A 24,928-nucleotide genomic window follows, 5' to 3' on the forward strand; every position below is an offset into this window, starting at 1 on the left:
CTCAAACTGTTAAAGGGCCAGATTATAATAAGAAAAAAACATGAATGAATTCTTATGCACAATGCACATAATTTATTTATTAAAAACAATGCAATAATTAAAATGAAGAACAATTTTAACAAATATAAACTTATTAGTATTTCAATGGGAAATGTGGGCCTGTTTTTGGCTGAAGAGATAGGATTGTTGTTGTTGTTGTTGTTGTGTACTTTCAAGTCGTTTCAGACTTAAGTTGACCCTGAGTGAGAGCTGAGTAAATGACCTTGGAGGGACGTATCTGGCCCTTGGGTTTGAGGACCGCCGATCTATACTGTAGAATCAATGCAGTTTGACAGCATTTACACTACCATAGCTCAATACTATGAAATCATGGGACTTATTTTACAAAATCTTTAGCCTTCTCTGCCAAAGAGGACTGGTGCCTCACCAAACTACAAATCCCAGGATTCCACAGCTTTGAGCCATGGCAGTTAAAATGGCATCAAGTTGCATTCTGTGATGTAGATGTACCCATAGAGATGCTAAAATTGCCGTTTCTGTATTGAATGAACTCTGGTGGATTATAGGATAGCCAATGAAGCAACAGTATTATTACTCCAGACAGTAATAGAATGAAGAGACTATTCAGTAGCACCACATTTTCCCCTTATCATAGGATCACTATCAGCATCCTTCTCATCATGTTCTTAATGCAGAGTCCATTGAGAAGCATGAGAGATGGGAAATCTGAAAGGAGGGCTGTGGGGACTAATTTGCCGTAGGAAGCATTGGTTGCAGAACAAGGGAAGGTAATCACAGAAAGGAAAATTACTATGTGAAGACTTATGTTTAGGTTTGTTTCATATATTCATAGAAAAGAAAAGGCCTGCAAGATCTGAAATTAGGTCCCTGAAGTCCCTATTTCTCCTCCAGTCAATGTTTCTGAGTTATGTAGCAGTGCAATGGTTATATTGGGTTAACAAACAAAAGAGATGATCCATTCTTTTGAGTCATATTCAGATGAAGCCTTTACATCTTTTTTAAAACAACAAAACCCACCTGGCATGCGCATGGGCACACAATGTGAAAGCACCAATGTTTTGCTACAAAGACACACGGAAGTGTTCGGAACGACACGAGGCAGCCAGGAGTCTGAAAGCTAAAAGATAAATGTTGCTGTGCAAATACACAGGAGGTATATAGTGCCCATAATTAACTAATGCAAGATGTTTTGCTTAAAATACAGCTTCATTACCATCTATTGTGGTTAAAACCAACATTAGGTGTTTGGCAAGACTGAGAAGCAAAGCTCCTACTTTATGCTAGAAATGCAACCTACGGGATTTCAATACTACAGCTTTTATGATTTGTTTGTTTATTTATTTATATATTTAGCCAGTTAAAAAATAAAAAAATCTATTTTCTAGTCTGAATTCAAAAATGATTGACTAGTGCACAGATATCAAGTAATAAATAAAACAGTCCTAGAGCTTGAAAGACTCCTGAATAAAGAGAAAATTATTTTTGGATTTTCCTTCTGATCAGATATGAAATATTCTGAAACGCCACCACTATAATTTGATAAAAAGCTTGATATCTCCAAATGAAAATAGGACTCAGCACTTTCATTTTTTTTCTGTCTCTAAAGGAACCTAGGTAAACTGATTTTCAAAAAATGAAAATCTCAGGCATAAAGGTGGAAGTAATGAAGCAAGTTTAAATATGCGCTGACCTTTGAAATGAACTGCAATCCATGTTGTTTGGCCGAGATCTGGCTGTGTAGCTGTCTCCATTGATTTCCAAAGCATAAAAGGCCCGGGTCTTCAGAGCTGCTCTGCTCTCTGGTGGATGTTGACAGGCATCGCTACACAGAGAGGAGCAAAGGCAAAAGCATAGGTTCAGTGCTCTGAAATGTAAAACAAAGAGCCCATCAGGAATAATATCTTGCTTTTTAAAATGTAAGCAATAGTTTTATGATATGGTATGGTATTGTGTATGTGAGAAGGGGGGGGGGGTGAGACTTTCCCCTACCTTGTATACTAAAAAAATCATTTGTCTTATGAAAAAGGGAAGAAGGAAAGATTGACTTTCTCATATATAAGTCTAGAAATGTTAGTCAAAACATTGATCCAAAAAACCTGGTTCGACTTATCCACAGGTCAGTCAGTGTAAGTATTATACTTTCACTGTTACAAAAAAGGAACCATCCCCTTCTCTGAACTGAGCAGTAAATGTTTAGTCTGTCCTGGGAGAGCAAAAAAACCCCAAAACAACAAGCCCATCTATTCTCTACACTGTGTCATTGCTTTTGGCTTTTTTGAATGCCTGAGCAAGAAAATGGCAGTGATGGCAACTATATGCCAGCACTGCCCCCCTGGGACAGTGCTAGCACTTTCTGCTCTTTGTGGACTGACCAAGGACTTACCCACCTATCATGTCAAAATCTTTAATTTTGGACCCAAAACCTGCCCTCAACTTGTACATGAGGCTGATATATACACAGGTATATATGGTAATTGCAATGTGACACTGGTGGTAGTGTCAGGAAATTTGAATATATTCCCAAGCATTCAAAAACACTTGGAAGTGATAAGGGTCCTGTCCCACAGAGAGCATATTTTCACCCCTAACTTTTTTACACAAGGTAGCGCCAACAAGGTGTAGTGCTTTGAGCGTTAGACTACATCCCTGGAGATCAAGGTTCAAATCCCAACTCAGTCATGGAAACCCATTGAGTGACCTTGAGCACATCACATTCTCTCGGGTGCAAAGGAAGGCAAAGGCAAATGCCTTCTGAACAAATCTGGCCAAGAAAATCCTGTGACAGGGTCGCCATAAGTCAGAAATGACTTGAAGGCATACAACAGCAACAATAGTTACCCAAACACAAGCCCAGCATTAAAAACAGTCCAGAGGAAGGAAGAACAAAAAGACAGTACTTTAAAAAAAATATCAACTTTTTCAGATTGCAGAACACTTTCTTTTCATGTTTCCATTAGCATAGCCTGGCCTGAATTGATGTCTTCCAGAAGTTCTGGACTAGAGTTCCCAGTCCTCCTGATCATTGGTCGAGCCAGCTAGAGGAATTTGCATCCCAAATATCTAGGACAGTGGAGATGGTTGGGTAAAGCTGTCTTAGCATCTTAGAAAACAATAAGTTGCTGAGTACCTGTATCCTGTAATTAAAACTAGCTGTACTTGGCAATTAAAATTATCACATCCTACCCTGTTTCATTATACAGTACTTAACTTGTTCCTCTTAATAAATAGGTTTTAGTGGCCATTTAGTCACAGTGCAATAAATTAAATACTCAGATTCCCCTACACACAGAAAAAGAGGGAGAAAGAGAAATTATGTGTCTCATCTTCTTCATTACAGCAACCTAATTTAGGAATATAATCTAGGCTGCATAGCCCTTGGTTATTTCCTCTAATGCTTTACCTCTGGTTTTCTGCCTCTCCTCTGCCACTGCTTACTGGCAAATGCTACCTGAGGAAATTGGCTTACTCTGCCTCATACAGGAGTAGAAATTATGAAGCCCTCCAGATGCTTTTGGACTGCAGCTCCCAGCATAATTCACAATTGGCTGTCTTGCCTAGGGCTGCTGGGAACTATTGTCTAGCCATATCAGGATGTCTGTATGATCTCTCTCTCTCTCTCTCTCTCTCCCTCTCCCTCGCCCCCTCTCAAAACACATATACACAACAAAGAGAGGAGGGAGGAAGTCAGAAAGAGACACACACACACACACATAGTGAAAGTTCAGCTTACTAGTGCGGTTATCACTAATGGTTTTGAGAAGAAGCAAGTTGAAATACATGAAGTGGAAACTCAAATTATGACATTGCCAGGCAAGAAAGACATGTTCATTATTACACTACTTTTAGGTGGTTCTGTTAGCTATTTTACTGGGTCCAATACTGATAAATCTTTATAAATGATGTGGATAGAAAGCTGGTGACACCAAAATGTGTTTCTGTGTGTGGTGGCTAGTACACCAGAAGACCAGAACAGAATTACTCTAACATACTGGATCAAAGCTTACAAAATGCATTTGAGCAGAGAAAAATTCAAAAGTGCTGGCTTTGGCCTATAAAGCCCTAAACGGCCCCGGCCCAAATTACCCCGGCCCAATTAAACACATCTCCCCCTATGAACCATCGCAGATATTAAGATCCTCCAGGGAGGCCCTCCTTTCCGTCCTGCTATTGTCACAGGCAGGATTGGTGGGGACAAGAGACAGGGCCTTCTCGGTGATAATAATAATAAAATAATAATAATAATAATAATTGCTCCCCGGCTATGGAACTCCCTTTCTGGTGAGATCAGGTCAGCCCCTTCTCTCCTGTCCTTTAGAAGGATGGTAAAAACTTGGCTGTGGGACCAAGCTTTCGGGACAGGGCAATAAAGCGGCAATAGGAAAGATGACCAGGCCAATGATTTGACGCGGATGACTAGGATGTTTTTAAATGGTGTATTTTAATATTTTGATAAATGTTTTTTAATGTTTATGTATTGTATGTGAATCTGTGTCCCGGCATTGAATGTTTGCCGTGTGTATGCTGTGCTCTGCCCTGAGTCCCTGGGGTGAGAAGGACGGAATATAAATGTTTTAAATAAATAAATAAATAAATAAAATGTAATGTTCTATATTAGGCATAGAACTGTCAGAATAAAAATGGGAGAGTGCTCCTGTACATTTAATAGTTTACAGAAGAGGGAATTTCAGCAAGCAGAAAAAAAGCAACATCTGCCGAAACTCTTTCTTCTACACAATCATTAATGATGCAGAAGCATGCTCCATTTTTCAGTCAGGTAATCCCAATTAGAAAAAAAAAATGTGGTCTGGGTAGACCACAAATATAACAGAAGTCAGCAGTGTGATTAATAACAGAAAACGAATACAGTGGTAGGCGGAATTGTATCTAGCACTGGGCACCAAAATTTAAGATTATCAACAAGCTGAGGGGCCAAAGAAGAGTGATGAATATAAGAAAAGACCTGAAACTCAGCCCTATAAATAATGTTTTGGGTACCTGGGTATATTTTGTTTGGGAAAGCCTTAAAAGTGATATGATAGCCATTGTCATGTGGAAGATGGAGCTTCCTTTCTGCTACTGCAGAGGATATGGCGAGTACCAACAGATGCAAACTGTAAGAAAAGAGATTCCAATTAAACATTAGAGGAAATGCCTTGATGCTGAAAGCTGCTTAAAGGTGGATAGAGTATCTTGAAAGGTGGTAGGTGGAGTGTTCAGAAGAGAGTCTGGGTAAGCATCTATCAGATGGGGATTTCTGCGCTGGTAAAACAAAAGATGGGCATCTTACAACTTAATGAATCTATGCCTGATAATGATTTAGCATTTCCTACAGAGATAATTTATTCTGTGGATGTAAAATGCCATTTGCACGTTAAACAATAAACCATGGATGCTCACTGCCAGTCAATGTAAGGTCTGCATTGTAAATGATAGTCTGATAACAATCTGACCCAGATTAAAGCTGTTTCCTACCACTGGCTTCCAAAGGTTATTGCAATGAAACAGTCATTTATTAAGATAGCCATAATAACAGGAAAGCATACTTCCCTTTATCCTAAAAGTGAAAAAAGCTTCATCTTAAATGCAAATTTGCAAATATGAACTTCAGTTCATTAGAAACCTGTGAAGGTTTACACCACACTGAAATTCTTTCCAAGATGCCCTGATGTAGTTGTGGTTCCAAGATGGGAATATCACCTTTAATTGGTGCTGTCATGTTTAGGTGAAGAAGTTACCTTTCTGGAATCCTTTTTGTTTGTTTGTTTGTTTGTTTGTTTGTTTTAAAAGTGTAGTGTCTTTGTTCCCCTTGAAATGCAAACATGGTTCGTAATGGTGGGTCACTCTTGTATCTAAACCATGTGGCTGGTACAGTAAGACAGTCTTTACATTCTAAAAGAAAGAAATATACGAGACACTAAGCACATTTAGATGTGCATTTTTAAAGGGATGTAAGATAATGTAAAAAAGGTCTATAAAGATATATTCTTTAGTAATAGGGGTAAAAAAAACACATGTGGCTAAATATGCTCTGCCCCCAATAAAACCCTACACTATGACAGTAGTCTCACTTATCCAACATAAACGGGCCAGCAGGATAAGCAAAAATGTTGGATAATAAGGAGGGATTAAGAAAGAGCCTATTAAATGTCAAATTACATTATGATTTTAGAAATTAAGTACCAAAAATCATGTTTTACAACAAACTGACAAAAAAGGGAGTTCAATACATGGTAACGTTATGTAGTAATTACTGAATTTAGCAGCAAAACATCACAGTGTATTAAAATAGCTCTGAATTCGGACAAGAGGCTACATTGGATAATACAGAACATTGGATGAGCAAAGGTTGGATAAGTGAGACATTACTGTACATGCACAGAGGGGTTTCTCATTTTACAAAGCATAACTTCATTAAACTGCCATTATGCTCTGTCTTTCCACTATTTTCCAGTTCCTAATTATTTTCTGAAAATGGAAAACACAACTTATTTCAGGCTATTTGTTGTGGAATGTTCCAAAGTTGAAATATTCTTGCCAGGGATGAATTCTGAAATCTCACAATGAGTTTTGTTTGTTTGTTTTTTTAAAAAACAAACAAACATCTAAACATACAGGCTGAAATGACAAAGAAATTTGCATCCACTGAAGTTAATGCTAAGACATTGCTTGCCTGGCAATCTTACGGATTGACATGGACACCTTTTGTTTTGAATTTAAAATACTATCAACAGTAACAAATTTTAGGGTCGCTTAGTACTGTGAATTTAATTAATTACTGTTTTAAAGTGTTTAAACCTAACACTGGATGGGATTATGTACACCGTCTTATCTTCCCAAACTTTGATCTTCCAGTTGCTTTGGTCTCCAGCTCCCAGCTAACTGTTGGCCAAGGTAACGAAGCTTCAGGGAGCTGATGTCCAAAACAGTTGGGATGTCAAAGTTTGAGAACTGCTGATCTAACCCAATATATAGAGCAGAGCTTTCCAAACTGTGTGTCATGACAAGTTTTTGTGTCGCCTGCAGTGTGTAAGTGTGTCGCAGGAACATAACAAGAAACCTCTGAATTTATGTGGAATAAACAATGTCATACAATTTTTAAAAAATATCAACGAGATATGTTATGGTTCTATACATTTTGCTATTACAGTTTATAAATGTGTCTGTATCTCTTATAAGGGGTTGGTTTAATCAACTGAATTACTGTGTAGCAAAATGATATATGTATAAAAATCGTGCGTCAGCAATATGAAATGTTTGGAAAGCTCCATTATACTGAGTACTCTGTATTGTAGTGTAACTTGTCTTGACTTAGATATTTTGATAAGCATTTTGGTGAGCTTTATCACATCCTTTAAGAGCTACAATCTTAGGAAATACAAATCAATAATGATTGTACAGTATACATAATCACTATGACATAATAAAAGAGAAGTATTTGTCCAGTCCCTTTTGAAAATGTACTATGGTAATTCTATCAGAACCGGGAAATCTTCTTTAAGTTCAATTTAGACTTTAAAGGAGATACCATGTTCAAGCTACTGAACTCCAAATAGATTCAGAATCCTGTATAGGTCCTTTAAAATTGACATTACAATTTGAAGGAGACATGCCAACAAATTGACACCAAGGCCACCAGTCCTACTGATGCATTGTTGACAAAAAGGGCTGAGGACCAGTTCTTGCTTCAGAATAAATAGAAGAGAATGAACCGATCAGCTTCTTATCACTCCACAGTGATTTCTGCAACCTACTAACTCATACCAATGCACTGAGAAATTTAATTTGCAAAAATAAAGGCAACCATGACTTTAGATTTGGATAGTGGAAATTTCTCTTTAAATAAACGATAAAGTGCTAAATAAAGGTGCTTCAAATAACATTTTATTCTCATACTATATAACAACATATTAATATTAAATTATCAATGTTCAACTTTATTAGTTCCAAAAGGGAGTGGGAATATCACACTGGAGTTTCCAATGTGTCCAAAGTGTTACCAAGCTCTAGCCAGCAGAGTGAAGTGTTGGTGAAATCAATTTTTCAGCTTTCTCCTCCTTTCACAAGTTTTGTTTTTTCCCAAATTATACAGGTGGGGGGAGGGTGAAGACATTTTCCTCTTGCCTTAATGTGAAGGAATTAGACTGGATGTTTCTTTTCATTACAGGGACTGATAGGAATGTGGCTCCAGGAGACCTAGGTCCTTGTTTTCCCTGCCCATCACTATATGCGGACAGATTTTATTTATTTATTTATTTACCATATTTGTACTCTGCCCTTCTCACCCCAGAGGGGACCCAAGGGGCCTTACAACAGGAAGCAATTTAATGCCATACACACATATATTAAAAGTAAACAATTACAATTAAAACCAAACAATTATAACATAAATTATTAAAACTTCAATTAAAATCACACCATCCAAATCATAATCCAGGACCATCCCATTTGTCAATTATTTGTCGTTGTCACTTATTGCACTGCTCCAATTGCAATTACAGATCTACATTTGTCTCTTCCTGAAGCCGAAACTTTGGCAGGGAGTGAAATGAGGTGGGTGGGGTTGAGGTCAGAAGAGAGGACTCTGACATCAGATCTTATCCCTAGGAGTCAGAACATCATCAAAGAGCTTGGAGGAGGAGCATGTATTTTCCTTATTTTTCCTAGGATGGCTTCCTAGAACCATAGCATTGCAGCCTAAATTCAAGACCTATGACCCAAATCCAATTCTCTGTCCCATCAACCAAACGAGCTTATGGGACATTGGTAACTTTACCATATATGCTATTGGGAAATTGAAAGTCTTACATGCTGAACACCACTTACCCTGAATTTCACAATCTGAAATACTACAAAATCCAAAGTTGCCTATATGGTTGACTAAACTAGTGACATGTTTGCTTTCTGTACACAAATGTGTTTCGTGAACAAAATTATTTTTTAAAATTACATAAAATTACTTTTGAAGCTATGTGCAAATGGTGTGTATGAAACATAAATGAATTTCAGGTATGGACTTTGATCTTATCTCTGACATATATGTATATACATGTATGTATATGGAAATACAGGTGTATAACAATTTGAAAAGAAATCCAAAACACTTTTGTTCCTAAGCAATTTCTATAAGGGATATTCAACCTGTATAGCACATGTAACTTTATATACACACATCTGAACAAGACATGCAGTCAACAACTGGTTATTAAGAATGGCGTGATTGAGAATTGTAGCTCTGCCTTAAAAACATTATAGTGCAATAAAGGATGGTTTTTCAGATACTAAATGACTACTCTTTCTCTGATTTCTATTCATAAACTTATTAGTTGATGTTTTCTTTCTCATATAAATTCAGCTGTGTACATTCAAGAGACTACTACTAAAAATATTTAGCAATATAAGTTAATAAAATGCATGTTGCTTAGTTGCTAGTATCCCTCAGCTCTTTAATGGGGCTTTACATCTTCAAAGGCTTTTGCATACATTAATTGGTTAATATGTTTTCTCTAGAATTCACAGAGTAACCAACAGATGTGCATCACTAAAATTATACGTCTCCAGATACAGGTATTATACCAACTGTCAATTTATAAACATACAGAATAGACATTTCTTTATACCCAAGTGTTTCATGAAATAATTATAACTACAAATCCATGATTCACTGGGACCAAAAAGGGTAAGGAAAGAGTGAATTAAAGGACAAGGGCTGCTTGTAAGAAGGATAGGCGTGAGCGTTGGGATGGAAGTTTGGTTTTTTTTTTTTTAATGCAAATCCACCAGAGCAGTGAGAACATGTGGATATCCATCTTATCTATATGTGATATTACACAAAAAGCTGAGGATAGAAAAAAATGAAACTACCATAGGCTGCTGTTTTAAGTCAGCTTCTTTGCTACTTAGTCTGGTTGACACAAACAGTCTGAAATTTAAGCAAAATTTTATCATTTCTTCATTGCAAGAGACTGAGGAGGATCAGAAATGTTTGGAAATATAAGGCTCTTGAAGAGTTTTGCTTTTGTTGTTGTTTTGTTTTGTTAACTCATGCATGAGTTAACAAATTTTAAGGATAGTAACCAGAAGTGTACCTATGAGGAAGTAGCAGAGAGGACATTCCCTCCATGGGAACTCTGCCCTCCCCCTCAAAAAAAATTATGTTCAGCCTCTAAATTTCTATCATTTCAGAGAGAAGACTGAAACTATAATTCTAATTTTCCTGTATTTGGATAAATTGTTAGTATTTCCTACCCCTTTTCTTTGGGTGTGTGAGATTTATTTTTAATGGCACAATTGAAATAAAAATTATCTCAATGCTATAAATCTGAGGGTTAATGGAAAATTTCCTGGAAGGTGCAGAATTCTTAATGCAGGGAAACCCACACCCCCTCACTGTAAGCTACAAAATTAATTGGCAATCGTGGCAAATTTCTATGGTATAGGAAGACTGTGGTTCATTTCTGTTATACAAGAGCCCTGTAAGACATCAGAGAAGTGCCTTTTTTTGCGTCTTAAAGAGAAGATCTTAATCTCAGAGTTTAAGATTATCAGGGGAAGTCCTGCTCTCAGTCCTGCCTCCTTTGCAGGCGCAACTGGTGGGAACAAGAGACAGTGTCTTCTCAGTGGTGGCCCCTCGGCTGTGGAACTCCCTCTCCAATGATATTAGATCCGCACCTCCCTCCTGACCTTCAGAAAGAGAGTGAAAATGTGGCTTTGGCATCAAGCCTTTGGAGAACTATAGTGCTATAGATGGACTGGAATTATGTACAGTGACTACCGGAATGACCTAGATTATGATTGCGGATAGTGTGGTTTTATAGTGATTATAATGTTTTAAAATGTTTTAATGTTGTTCAATTTTGATATTAATTTTAATTTAAATGTTTAATTGTATATTGGTGTTAAGGCGTCACATTGTTGCCTATCTGTAAGCCACTCTGAGTACCCTTCGAAGTCAAGAACGCCAGGATAAAAATATAGTAAATAAATAAATGAATAAAGAGAAGGGAGGAAAGTTTTGTGTCACAGGTAAAAGAGGGCAGTGTTGGACAGAAATAGAGGTGGGAAGGCTATGTGTGGCACTAAGCCACATCTTGTTTATTTCTATACCAAACCATAGTTTAATATGCAAAAAAGCAAAAAAAATATCATTATGGCCAATCATAAAAGAGCAATAGGAAATAATAAATACAGCCTGCCCTCTTTACCCAAAGATTCAATGATCAATGGATTCAACCATCAATGACTTGAAAATATTCCCATTTTTTAAACCAAAAAGTAAACACTGATTTTGTCATCTTATATAATGGAAACCATTTTACTATGTCATTGTATAAAATGGAATTTGAGTATCCAGAGATTTTGGCACTGACAGAAAATCCTTGAACCAAACCCCAGCACATACCCCTGTGATTTGCCAATTTCAGCAACTGAAAAATATTACAGCACTGTATTTGATACATACTCCTATCAAAATTAATTACAGCAAAAGCAGTGATTAGTGCCTTATACTACTCACCCAACTGCCTAATCATTTCTGATTTTCTTAAGTCTGACCTTTCTCTCAACTTCCCAAGATACAGTTTAAACCTTCAAATGCAACCAATCCTACTTATCTCAAAATTGCATTTCCTGGTTTGATAGAAATACTGTTTGAAATTGTAACCAGATATCTTTGCATAAATTAACCAAATCTGATTGTATAACAAGTTGCACTTAACCTGTTGTACTAGAATAATTCTTAATTGAGTAATTGTTTGAGGTCACTAGAGTATATGAATATGTGAAAATTAAAACAACTGGCCGATAAATAATGCTGAGAAAACCTTTCAGGTTGACCTCATCTAATCAATGTTCAAAAGGAGTTCCACAGAATTCCCTTAAATACTGCTTTCCAATATTCTGTAAAAAGAATTTAAAACAGAAGCATATCTTAGAGGCATAAGGAGGATAATCACAGTAGTATACTACCTTGTGAGGGGATCTCATTATTTTGTGATTTAATCTCTGCCTGCAATGTGTGTGCGCGAGCTGTAATCACAGTTAACCTTGAGGAAATCCAGCATCTGGTACATGTTTTCAAGCCGAGAGACCTTTATACTATTAAATGTGAAAAAGTAATTCTGACTTTATACTTGCTGTGATGACAACAATGGCTCAAACAATTACCTATGTGCTTTTAAGCTTCCTGTTTGTGTGAACGAGTCCGGGTACTTGATTATTGCTTGTTAACATACTTCATCTTTCTGTCAGCGCAGATCAGACTGATAGAGAGGAGCAAGGTATACAAAATATTTTGCAGGCAAGAATAAAAGGGTTGGAAAATAATTTGATTTTACATTCACTGTTTCATTCATTGCTGCCTTTCCTATTCTGACCTTCACTCCACAAAGATGCCTGATGAGTACATAAGAATAGCAACAACCAGGGGTGGCCCAGTAATTCTTGTTTGTTGGGTGCATTTTTAAAGCATTAACCACATTCCAGGATAACTCAAGGTCATCTGTATCTTATGCTCAGGGATACATCACTTCTTATCAAGAGGGGCAAGGAAGCTAATGAAAGCTCCAGACAGCCTCCAGCTGAGTGTTAGGTTCTGGCTTAGCTTTGCGTCTGTGATTAAGGAAATCAAAGGCACCAACAAGGTAGCTTCTACTGAAATATTTCCATATATCAGTATAATTTTTCTGCATGATAAGAACTCAGCCTAGCTGACAAACAGGGATCTTATCACCTCTGTTTTGGTTTTGACTGTTCAGTGCTGAGATCTGCTAATTGCAAAATTTCCTTCCCCAATAGTTCTTCCATAACAAACACACTTGGAGAACAACTCTCTACCTGTAATATATAACATGCAATATGATGTATTATTACTATGTCTTCTGCCAGCCAGAGGAGGATGAGTAGTTTTCTCTCTCCCAACATGAAAACTAACTGAATGTGTACGCATGTGTGCCTTCAAATTGCCTGTCAATTTATAGTAACCCTGTGAATTTCATAGGGTTTTTCTAGACAAGGAATCCCCATAAAATACCAGCAAGAAAATAGTAGAGGCTGGGAAACTGGGAATCAAAATTCAAAATATGCATGTTACGTATATACTCATGTATATAAATCAACTTCATGTCTAAAGTTGAGGTCAGGTTTTGGGGCCAATAATATGGATTTTGATATGATCCATGGAAAATCCAATAGTCATTGCCCCTTAACCCCTGAAATAACGAGACAGACAACAAAGGTATGGATTCAAATTGGGCAACTTTTATTGAATGTTACCTATTTAACTTTACCTGAACTAAACTAAGTGTCAAGGAACTTGGTGGCAAGCTGAGGCAGCGTCCCCAGCTACTGCGTGTGTGATGTCAGTGTGCCCTGGATCCCCAACCAGGCAACCTGAAGGTAAAAGTCTGGAGAAGCCTGTGTCCGCTTATTGATATCAGCTTCTCTCTTTACTGGGCCAATGGATGTCCCCTCACCCATTTGTTGACTTCTAGGTGAGTGTTTGTTGTACAGTGCCCCCCACCCTTAATGGGTGCCATGTGTATACCTCCATGTCAGTGTTTTCCTGAACTATTTACGCTGGCCTATTTAAACCAAACCACTCCATCTAGCCCCTAATAACAGTATAGGGTAGGCGAAAAAACCCCCCAGAACATGAGAGGCAAAAAATTCCTACCCGGCTCCAAACGGGCAACCAACATATACTGTCAATGGGCGGGAGTGGCGGGTGGAAAGTCTAACAAGACTGAAGGTAAGGGGCTGGCTCACGTGATCAGCCAGCCCCCGCCCCTCTTCTAGGAGGTTCTAAATGGAACCTCCCATTCTCTCCCTTCAGGGGGTGGGGCAAATCGCTCTCCCCACCAACTGTGTTGGTGTGGAGAGTCCCTTGCCCCTTAACCCCTGAAATAACGAGACAGACAACAAAGGTATGGATTCAAATTGGGCAACTTTTATTGAATGTTACCTATTTAACTTTACCTGAACTAAACTAAGTGTCAAGGAACTTGGTGGCAAGCTGAGGCAGCGTCCCCAGCTACTGCGTGTGTGATGTCAGTGTGCCCTGGATCCCCAACCAGGCAACCTGAAGGTAAAAGTCTGGAGAAGCCTGTGTCCGCTTATTGATATCAGCTTCTCTCTTTACTGGGCCAATGGATGTCCCCTCACCCATTTGTTGACTTCTAGGTGAGTGTTTGTTGTACAGTGCCCCCCACCCTTAATGGGTGCCATGTGTATGGAACCTCCCATTCTCTCCCTTCAGGGGGTGGGGCAAATCGCTCTCCCCACCAACTGTGTTGGTGTGGAGAGTCCCTTTTGCAAAGACAGGAAAGTGCTAGTGCTGCCTCAAGGACCAGTCACCCTTGGCCGCTACCATTTGCCACCCAGGCATTCAAAAATACCTTTGACCACTCTATTCAGAGAATGAGGTAGTTTCTTTTTATAAACGTTAAAGTATTTTATTATCTCTGATCATAAAGCCATTGTCTTCTCTAAGTAGAATGGTGAAAGGAATGAGCTTACTTTGCCCCAGGAGAGCCTAAAAAGAAGTGCTGATCTCCTCTACTCTCTCCACCAGAGCATGGCTTCTGTCCTTTTTTAATGCTTGGACAGGAAAATGGCAACAGCGGCATGTGGGCTCAGTCAAATAAGCACCTAAATAGTAGAAAGGGCCAGTGCTCCTTTTTTGGGTTCTCCTGGGACAAACTAAGCTCTTGCCTTTTGCCTCTCAGAGAAGGGAATGTTTTTTCCTTTTTTAAAGTTAAGGTATACTATTTACATTGATCCATGAATAAGTTGATCCAGGGCTTTTCAGTCAATTTTTTTAAACTGACTTCTAGGCCTGTGTGTGTGCGTGTGTGTGTATGTGGATTCAGGGCTGAAAAGGACATATATGATGGTAACAGTCATGATGATGATGGTTGTATAGGAATTATGTTCCTTCTTTGGATCATCCTAAGGAAGTCATTTTTTAGTTACCAGAAATCCTATAATGCTCTCAGATCACCTGAGCTACCTCTTGTTTCACGGGAGAAGCTATGATTTTATCTGCATTCAGATGGGAGCCAAGACATAAGCCAGGATGTTAGACAGTTTGGTTCTTTTAAGCCCCCTGACTGAGTACACATAAATTATTATTGAGTTTGGCCATAAGAGTGGATCTAATCCTTTGCCCTCACAATCCATCTTGTCTTGACTGTGATTCATATTCTCTTACTTTAGTTCCAATTTCTTGCATTTGTGAAGTTTACGCTTTGGAAATGTAGATGGTTGGTTGGTGAGCCTGTTTATTATCATCTGATGTGTGCATTCCCAAATGGTCTAATGAATTTTCTACGCCTTGTAAATAAATCTTTAGCACTTGTATGCGCACATGCATGCATGCACATTATTAGGAAGACATCTGTCTTTTAATCAGCACAACTTGGTTATTGCTGTCAAGTTTATTGAGTGTATTGTTTATTGTTTTGTCTCATGTGATAATGAAGGGTGCAGGATTTTGCTCTTTGTTATCTTGGAGCCTAGGGATGACCTATAACAGGGGGTCTCAAACTTTTAAAGCCTCAAAGCCCTTTATGAAAGAAAGGTTTCTTGTGGAGCCTCAATAAACTTTTGGACACGGGGACCACATTGCATCTTAAAATTTGACAGATGGGTCGGGCCAGCATCAGATGGACAGAGAATGTTTGCGTGAACTAATTGAAAAAAACATGGAAAAATTCTTATGCATACTGCACATATCCTGTTTGTAGTGCAAAGAAAGAAAGAAAAGAAAAGAAAAGAAAAGAAAAGACAATACAATATTTAAAATTAAGACCAATTTTAACCAACATAAACTTAACAGTATTTAAGTGGAAGACCCCAGGGGCCATCCAGCCTTTGCAATAGTAATAACTACTACAACAACAGCAGCAACAACAACAGGAGCAATTCCAAAGGCCACCCATCCCAATCTGTTTCTGCCATGCAGAAAAAGGCACATTCAGTGCTGTGGCAGGGAGGCCTTGCAGGCCATGATGACAGTGAAGTGGCCCCATAGGCCACTCTGGCAGTAGTGTGGCTCCCTTATGAGAATCTCTGTCCTATAAGAACTCAAAGTCTTTGTCCCAACTTGAGTGGGAGGACACTATAAAGGCCATCTACCTACCATGTTTTGTTTGTTGTTGTTGTTGTTGTTGTTGCCGTTGTGTGCCTTCAAGTTGTTTCCAACTTATGATTATCCTAAGTGAACCTATTATAGGGTTTTCCAGATGCAATGGCTTGGAGGGAGAGGGCCCATGTTTTCCTTTGAGGGCGAGAGGGTGTGACTTTCCCAGAGTCACCCAGTAGGTTTCCATGGTCAAGTGGTGATTTAAACCCTGGTATACAGTCATAGTCCAATGCTTAAATCACTACACCACACTAGCTCTCTACCTAGCAAGATTGGCGTTTAATCATAGTTCTTTCAGACACAACTGCATCTACAATCTTTGACAAAGATTAATTTCCACTGTAATGCTTGGCATTAACCCCAGAAACCAACCAATAACTGCATCATCTTGGGTTTACTTCATGGAGGGACCCATAGATTTTCCTTGCCAAATATGTATTTTCAGTATATCCTAACCTTAGTTTCATTGTGTTATTCCATGGTGAAGATTGAGGCAGTGAGAAAATTTCTCCCAAACAGTTATAGCAAACTTAGTTTTTATTGTTTAAATGTGTCTCTGCCTTAATATCATACAATACAAAACAAGACTTTGCCACTAAAATCATTCATTAAAGTCCATTTAAATAAATACAAGTAATAATTATAGTTGCACTTGCATGCATTAATTAGTAAAGGGAAGCCAACCTAAATATTACCCTGGTAATGTCAGTGATTCTTTTTGAGGTACAGGCAGAGTTCCTGTAATGTATAGATGCAAGCTGCAGATGTAACTTCTTTTATTGAAGCAATAATGACCTTAAATGATGTCCCTGGAGTGAAGGAGATAACCAAGCAAACTCAGAATAATTCTAATTCATTCTAAACTATAAAATGCCAGCATTACTATTGGTCTTGCATATTACAATCTGGAATAAATGATTTGCTTATGGATAAATTATCTTTTAGAAGTTCAGGCATTCTGCCTACAGCAAAGAGCATAAAATGAAGTTCAACAGTGACAAATGCAAGATACTCCACTTTGGCAGAAAAAATGAAATGCAAAGATACAGAATGAGTGACGCCTGGCTCGAGAGCAGTACGTGTGAAAAAGATCTTGGAGTCCTTGTGGACAACAAGTTAAACATGAGCCAACAATGTGATGTGGCGGCAAAACAAGCCAATGGGATTTTGGCCTGCATCAATAGGAGCATAGTGTCTAGATCTAGGGAAGTAATGCTACCCCTCTATTCTGCTTTGGTTAGACCACATCTGGAATATTGTGTCCAATTCTGGGCACCACAATTCAAGAGAGATATTGACAAGCTGGAATGTGTCCAGAGGAGGGCGACTAAAATGATCAAGGGTCTGGAGAACAAGCCCTATGAGGAGCGGCTTAGGGAACTGGGCATGTTTAGCCTGAAGAAGAGAAGGCTGAGAGGAGATATGATAGCCATGTATAAATATGTGAGAGGAAGCCACAGGGAGGAGGGAGCAAGCTTGTTTTCTGCTTCCTTGGAGACTAGGACGCGGAACAATGGCTTCAAACTACAAGAGAGGAGATTCCATCTGAACATTAGGAAGAACTTCCTGACTGTGAGAGCCGTTCAGCAGTGGAACTCTCTGCCCCGGAGTGTGGTGGAGGCTCCTTCTTTGGAATCTTTTAAGCAGAGGCTGGATGGCCATTTGTCAGGGGTGATTTGAATGCAATATTCCTGCTTCTTGGCAGGGGGTTGGACTGGATGGCCCATGAGGTCTCTTCCAACTCTTTGATTCTATGATTCTATGACAAGAAAAATCTGCTTTTAATATCTGGTCATTTCAATCATTAAGGTGTGACCAACTTAAGAATGAAGGATGCAAGGTTTTATACTGTATGCAATTGGTCAGACTTTACTAATATGTTGCAACACACAGTTTGGAAAGCTCTGCTCTAGACCAGAGTTTCTTAAACCTGGGGTCCCTAGCCCATTTGAGGTACCATAACAAAATCTGGGGGTCACAACGGATACCTCCCAAAGACACTCCACCCCAAAGAAAACCTAATGAGGGTGATTTTTCATTTAAAAGAACCCTTAAATGAGTCAAAATCACTTTGTCCATCCAAGTCCTAAATGTACCCCAACTATTTTTAAATGGTTGCATCTGTTTTCCAATTGTGGTTTCAAAAAGGAGGGAAAGGATGATTTTTTTCCTCACATTACATATGGTATTAATTAGGGACTCTATGAAATTCTTCTAAAGTGATGCAAGAAACATAAAAAATATTTAAAATCAATGGCCAATGTGTACATTTATTTTGGATGGAAAGGTATGGGAATATTCCATGTAGTTATAAACACTTTAAGACTATATGTTTTGTGAACTACCTTTATTCTCAGATTAGGAGAAAGAGGGACACAAATGAAATTAATAAGTATCCAGAATTATGTTTTTTCACTGGATTGGAAGCAAAGAAGTATAAATCACTTTCTATAGCTATTTTCTCAAAGAGGTAGTTCCTACATTTTCCCAAGATTCCTAGCTATAACATTATAAACAGGTTTCTGTAAGGTTACCAGAAATAACTGTAGTAACATGAAGGTTAAGCTGGTGTTGACATTTATACTTGTAGCAGAGGATTATTCCTTTCTAAAAAAAAATTAAAGAATGTACCACATTTAGCACGAAGCTGAGTTCTTATCTCCCTTAAGTCTTAATAATTGGCATGTTTAAAGTCTTAGAACTAGGATTATGACGTAAGGACAACTGGAAGATTCCAAATCATCCTTGAAGTTCCTTGATCTTACACCTGATGCACTCTTCAGTAGCATTAATTTACATGGACTACTTCAGTAACATCTAAAGAACTGCTGCCTTTTAGTCTAAGATTGCTTAGTATCAGCTAATACACCTTAGTAATGTGAGGAAAAATGCTCTTTTTTTTGTTGAAACAAACACCAAAATATAGGTCCTGACATGTACAGTGTTTAAGGGAGAAAACCCAAAAGCAAATAAAAAGCATATTGGGGTTGGCCATAAATATTTTGCAAAGTTAATGAATTAATGAAGGTCTACTGGATAATCACAATCATTCCGTTTTATTCAAAATGTCCTTGAACAAAACTAGGGGCATCATAACTGTTCCTTCCTGTGCACTTTCTTGCCAATGAAATCAGTCTCCTGATTTTCTAATTCTTTAACAATAATGTCAAAATAAAAAGATACATGAAAATGCTGTCGACCGTTGTGTTCTGTATTTTCTATACCAATCTACATACCAGATACCTTTATGGGTTTTTTTTTAATGAAGAGTCTGATATATCAGTCCACTTCACATTAAGCATGACATCATCACATCACCAGTACATTGTGCCTTCTTTTGGGGCAGCTGTTTTATATTATTTCAGATTTTTGAATTCAGGAGAGGTGGGGAGGCCTATTGGAAACAATGCTGAGATCATGGCACAAAGGTAATAATAATAATAATAATAATAATAATAATAATAATAATAATAATAATAATACAAAGAGAGAATACCATAAAAATACAATGCAGAGCAGAAGAGAAAACTGGCAAAAGAAGGCTCTACATGGACAATTCCTGGGAAAAATTGAGAGCCAAATTGACAAAGAAAAAACATGGCTGTGGCTCACAAATGGAACTCTGAAAAAGGAGATGGAGGGCCTGATTCTGGCAGCCCAAGAACAAGCCATTTGGACCAATGCCATCAAAGCCAGAATTGAAAAGTCGACAACAGATCCCAAATGTAGACTCTGCAAGAAAGCAGATGAAACAATAGATCACATCCTCAGCTGCTGCAAGAAGATCGCACAGACAGACTACAAGCAGAGGCATAACACCATTGCTCAAATGATTCATTGGAACTTGTGCCACAAATACCATCTGCTTGCAACAAAGAACTGGTAAGATCACAAGCCTGAAAAAGTTACAGAATATGAACACATCAAACTTCTCTGGGACTTCTGAATTCAGACTGACAGAGGTTTGGAGCACAATATTCCTGACCTCACAATTGTGTTAAAAAACCAAGTATCAATCATTGATGTTGCAATCCCAGGTGACAGTAAGATTGAAGAGAAACAACTGGAAAAGCTGATATGATATGAGCATTTAAAGATTGAACTGCAAAGACTCTGGTACAAGCCAGTTAAGGTGGTCCCAGTGGTGATCGACACACTGGATGTAGTGCCTAAAGACCTTGGCCTGCACTTAAACAAAACTGACAAAATTACCATCTGTCAGCTGCAAAAGGCCATCCTACTGAGATCTCCACGCATCATTCGCCGATATATCACATCGTCCTAGACACTTGGGAAGTATCAGATGTGTGATCCAATACAACAACTAACATCGTGATCTTGTTTGCTGTGTACTAATCTTGTTGTGTTTCTAATAATAATAATAATAATAATAATAATAATATATTTATAACCCGCCCTATCTCCCCGAGGAGACTCAGGGAGGTTTCCAACAAAATAAACACAATGCCAAACATTCAATGCCAAACAACAAGTGACAGATCAAACCAATAGGTAAAAACAGACTAAATAAAAATTATAAAATAACAACTTAAATAAACAAACATGATACATGACAAACATTTACAATTTGACAAGCTTTGAAAACTCTTAAAAATTACACTAAAAGTATTGATGCCAAGATGGTGTACAACTTCCCACGAGAGAAGATGGGTGTCCAACAAGTAGTATACATACTTCCAAACGAAGTATGTATAAAGATGTACATGCTGTATTATCAATGGATAAAGTTGAGTAGGGATCAACTTGATCAATAGCTGAATGACAGGCTTCCCAGGGACTCAATAAGATTTTGAGTTTCAATGCAGAAAAATAGAATATGAACAAAAACTGTGTAGAATATTTTTCAATTACTGAATGATTGATGTCTAAAATATAAAAGTAACAGAATCCCCTAGCCTCTAACATTTTACAGACAAAAACAGGGACACATGTGGCTAAGCTACATTAAAGTCTGGTCAAGATTGCACAAGTTATTAACAAGAACACACAAGCAGTAAGTTGTTTTTGTCTGCATCTATTGGAAAGGGCAAGATTTCATCTCGTTCTTTTCTTCCTCTCCTGCTGAGTAAATTGTGTGCAAATTACTTTTGCACTTTGAGCTCGGTTAAGTAAGCTGAGGAAAAGAAGTAATGTTGGAAGAAGAGAGAAACAAGGACATTTTAAAAACATCTGAAAAGGTGGGATGACAGAGGATGAGTTAGGACTGTCCCTACCAAATCAGTCAGGACAATGGAAGGGCATGGTGTATCTAGATGGTAAATGGAAGGGCATGGTGTATCTAGATGCTAAATGAAGTCCTCAACTCTAAAACGTTTGTCACTGATGAACCATACTAGGATGACTCATTAGCATTCACAAGGAAGAGCAGTCCGAACCAGATTAAATTCTGGTGTCAAACTCCTTAAAATGCCACAACTTTGTTTTGCTCCCAGAAGATCCACTTTAAGGGCCAGCGGTTCTCTTTGTCCACCTTCCTCGCTTAATGCAGATGTCTTTCCATTCTATTTTTTTTAAAAAAAAATAAATAATCATATGATGTTAGATTTCTAACATTCAGGTAAATCTTCGGTTGAGGTAAGAAAATAGCCAAGAAACTACTAATAAATTAAAAAATAAAATCTTCAGCAAATAAATGATGGCTCTGCTGACTTACCGATCAGTCTACAGCTATGTATCTGCACTTGAATCCAGTGGGACATGCTACCAAGAGAATATACGAAAAGGCTTTAGTAACAGGCAACTCCAAGGAATCACCAGCCCAATGCTTTGATGGTCAATATGAAACAGAGAAAAACAAAAAAAATGGCCTGAAGTTAAAATTATTTTAGTCATGTTGGTCTCCTTTTAGAAAATTGGAAAGCCCTCTTTTATATTGACATGAAATAATGAAATAGAACTGTCTTTCCTGCTGCATGCATTATAGACAAGACATTTTTAAATGTTACTTTCCGCTGGCATTCTCAAAAATAATTTTATTTCCCATTATATTGGTGGAAGAACTAAGAGTCATGTTTCCACATCAGCTTCCTGATTTTATTTTAATTAAAACAATTCTCCATTAACCAGGCAACCTGTGAAATGACTTCACAGGTCATACACACTATTAAAAATCAGAGAAAGGAAAGTGTTCTCTTAAAGTTGTTTAAATGACTTTATCATTTTTAGCATTATTAATTCATGCTGCAAATAGTTTATAGTGCCAAGTTTAAAACTTCCTGTAATTAAAGGATGAAAAACGATGACACTATTACATTAAGAATTAATAGTACATTTCCTCCTTGAAAATGGATTTCATTTTTTGGTCATCACATCATTAAAAGAAAAAAAAGAAAAAATACAACAAGAAAGCTTTAAAGAATAAAAGCTACAGGATGAACATACTGACTTCATAGTTATCATTAAGTCTTGGGTTGCTTCCTTAACTCTGCTTATGATATCAGACATAAATTGTGACAAGTTTAACAATGGCCCAAGTTTGCATACCCCCTAACTGTCCTAATATGGGAGGGACAATACTGATTAATCATTTATCATCTCATTCTCCCTGCTGCTTTCAAAATATCTCGGTTTTCTCTCTCCCCTTGACACATTTTCTGATTGTGTTCTTCTTCATTTGAAACTTGTTGCCATTTTGAGCATGATATGAAGTAGCTTGGCCACACATGTCCCAGTTTTCATCTGTGCAATGTTGGAAGGTATGCTAGTTTAAGAAGACCCATAGAATTGCCATTAAATAGGTATTTATCTAACAGTTATGTAAAACCCACATTTTAACTTTTATCTTAGGATCCACTAAATCTTGTTGCCCTAAAATGACTTATTTATTTTTATGCACAAAGTCTGGCACTGAGATGTTCAGACCATTCTCATCTTAATGGAGCCCCCGATGGTGCAATGGGTTAAACCCTTGTGCCAGCAGGACTGAAGACCAACAGATCGCAGGTTTGAATCCAAGGAGAGTGTGAATGAGCTCCCTCTGTCATCTCCAGCTCCCCATACAGACACATGAGAGAAGCCTCCCACAAGGATGGTAAAACATAAAAAAAAAATCCGGGCATCCCCTGGGCAACGTCCTTGCAGATGGCCAATTCTCTCAAACCAAAAGTGACTTGCAGTTTCTCAAATCACTCCCGACACACACAAAAACCTGAAAGACTAAGCTACATTCTACATATTCCATCAACATCTAAAGATGTGCAAAACAGTTATGTGAGAAGTCATTTTTCAACTTGTGTATGTGTCCATACAATTGGTTAAAAAGACTGTCATTGATCACTGTCAACACCTATTTTAAATGTGTAAACTAGTATTCATCTCACACTGAAATGGCATTTGGGGAGTAAAGGTTTAAGTTCCCATTGACCCATGAAACTGGCTTGATAGTAGAGTAATAATTCAGAAACTGATCAACTTCACAGGAAGAGGAGAAAGTGGAGGCAAGAAGCAGAATCTTAAGCTTATTCAAAGCAATGACATATTAATTAAACATATAAATAAATACAAATGACTGTTTGTAACCACAGATTCCGTATCCATGGATTCAACTATTCACAGCTTAAAAATATTCAATATAATTCCAAAAAGCAAACCTTGATAATGTCATTTTAGATAGCTACTCCATTATATATAATGGGATTTGAGTATCCACAGACTTTGGGATCCACAGGGGACTTGGAACCAAAGGTGGATACCAAGGGTCCACTGTAAAACCAAAAAAATGTTAAGTATTTGTTTTACTTAAATGTAAGCCTCTAAAAACAGAAAGTGAATTGTCTCTCATTAGAACAAAGTTCACTTTATCATGAGCGAAGAAATGTTTTCTCTCTCTCTTTTGTATCATTGGACAGAATCCAAAACAAAAAAAAAATCATCCAAAGATAACCTCAAAGGAAAAACATGTTCCATCCAGAGAATAACAGAAGACATTCACTTTTCCTGTAACCTCGCAGATCTATTAAAAGATCTCTGGCTTGCTTCCATAACTGAAAGTACTTACAGCTTAAGTCTAGACATGATCTTATCTAAAAGCCGCCCATTGTGTATTCAAAGTCATTATCCAAATTTTTGTTGGCTCTTTAAATATATTAACTTGATTATTTTATTGCTGCATCTTTATTTTATTGTCAAGATCAAAGTAGGAAAGGGGAAATGCTTTAATGATTTCATGCTATGGTGATTTATCCAAGTGTCCCCTTACATGGTAGAAGGGTAAAAATAGACACATTTTACTGAAGTTGGATGATTCATAATAATATCCATTTAGGAATTTAATGTGTTGTGTAAAGAAAGAAACCATGGCAGTGAAGAACTTCTCTTCCCTAATTCGTCACCTTTATCCACAACATAACCTCCAAATATCCTAATTTGGCAGGGATAGTCCCATTTAATCCTGTGTCATCCCACTTTTTCAGTTGCTTTTAAAATGTCCCAGTTTCTCTCTCTGCCTCCCACTTTCACCCTATAGCATCAGCTTACTTCAATTACTGCAAACTGAACACAGTTTATATTCTTGACTAACTCAATAAGGGCAGAGAGAGGGGCAAAATATTGCTCTTTCCAGTCAACTCAAGCAAAAGGACACTACTGAAGACTTTCCTAAATCCTATGTTCTTCTTTATTAGTATTTTTGCCATATTAATGACATTTTGATGTTGTGTGAAGGGATATAAGGCATACAATAATTAGATTTTTTTTCAGTAAGTAATGGGTTTTCCCATCATCTCTCCAAATTCTGGCATTGGTCTTTAC

General features: G+C 37.7%; 1 long non-coding RNA gene across 2 annotated transcripts in view; it reads right to left on the reverse strand.

Annotated features, from left to right (window-relative positions):
* The window catches only part of LOC132762048 (uncharacterized), a 200,606-nt gene that overhangs the window by 163,316 nt on the left and 12,362 nt on the right, over window positions 1-24,928 (reverse strand). Inside the window, exons 2-3 of one of the 2 annotated variants that reach the window (XR_009630068.2) lie at window positions 21,834-21,880; window positions 1,712-1,885 (exon numbers count right to left, since the gene is read on the reverse strand). This is a non-coding gene — a long non-coding RNA (uncharacterized lncRNA). The remainder of the gene's footprint in view (window positions 1-1,711; window positions 1,886-21,833; window positions 21,881-24,928) is intronic. The other variant, XR_009630067.2, reaches the window with a different exon arrangement.

The sequence above is a fragment of the Anolis sagrei genome, chromosome 1 (genome assembly GCF_037176765.1).
Source record: "Anolis sagrei isolate rAnoSag1 chromosome 1, rAnoSag1.mat, whole genome shotgun sequence".
Lineage (NCBI taxonomy): Eukaryota > Metazoa > Chordata > Lepidosauria > Squamata > Dactyloidae > Anolis > Anolis sagrei.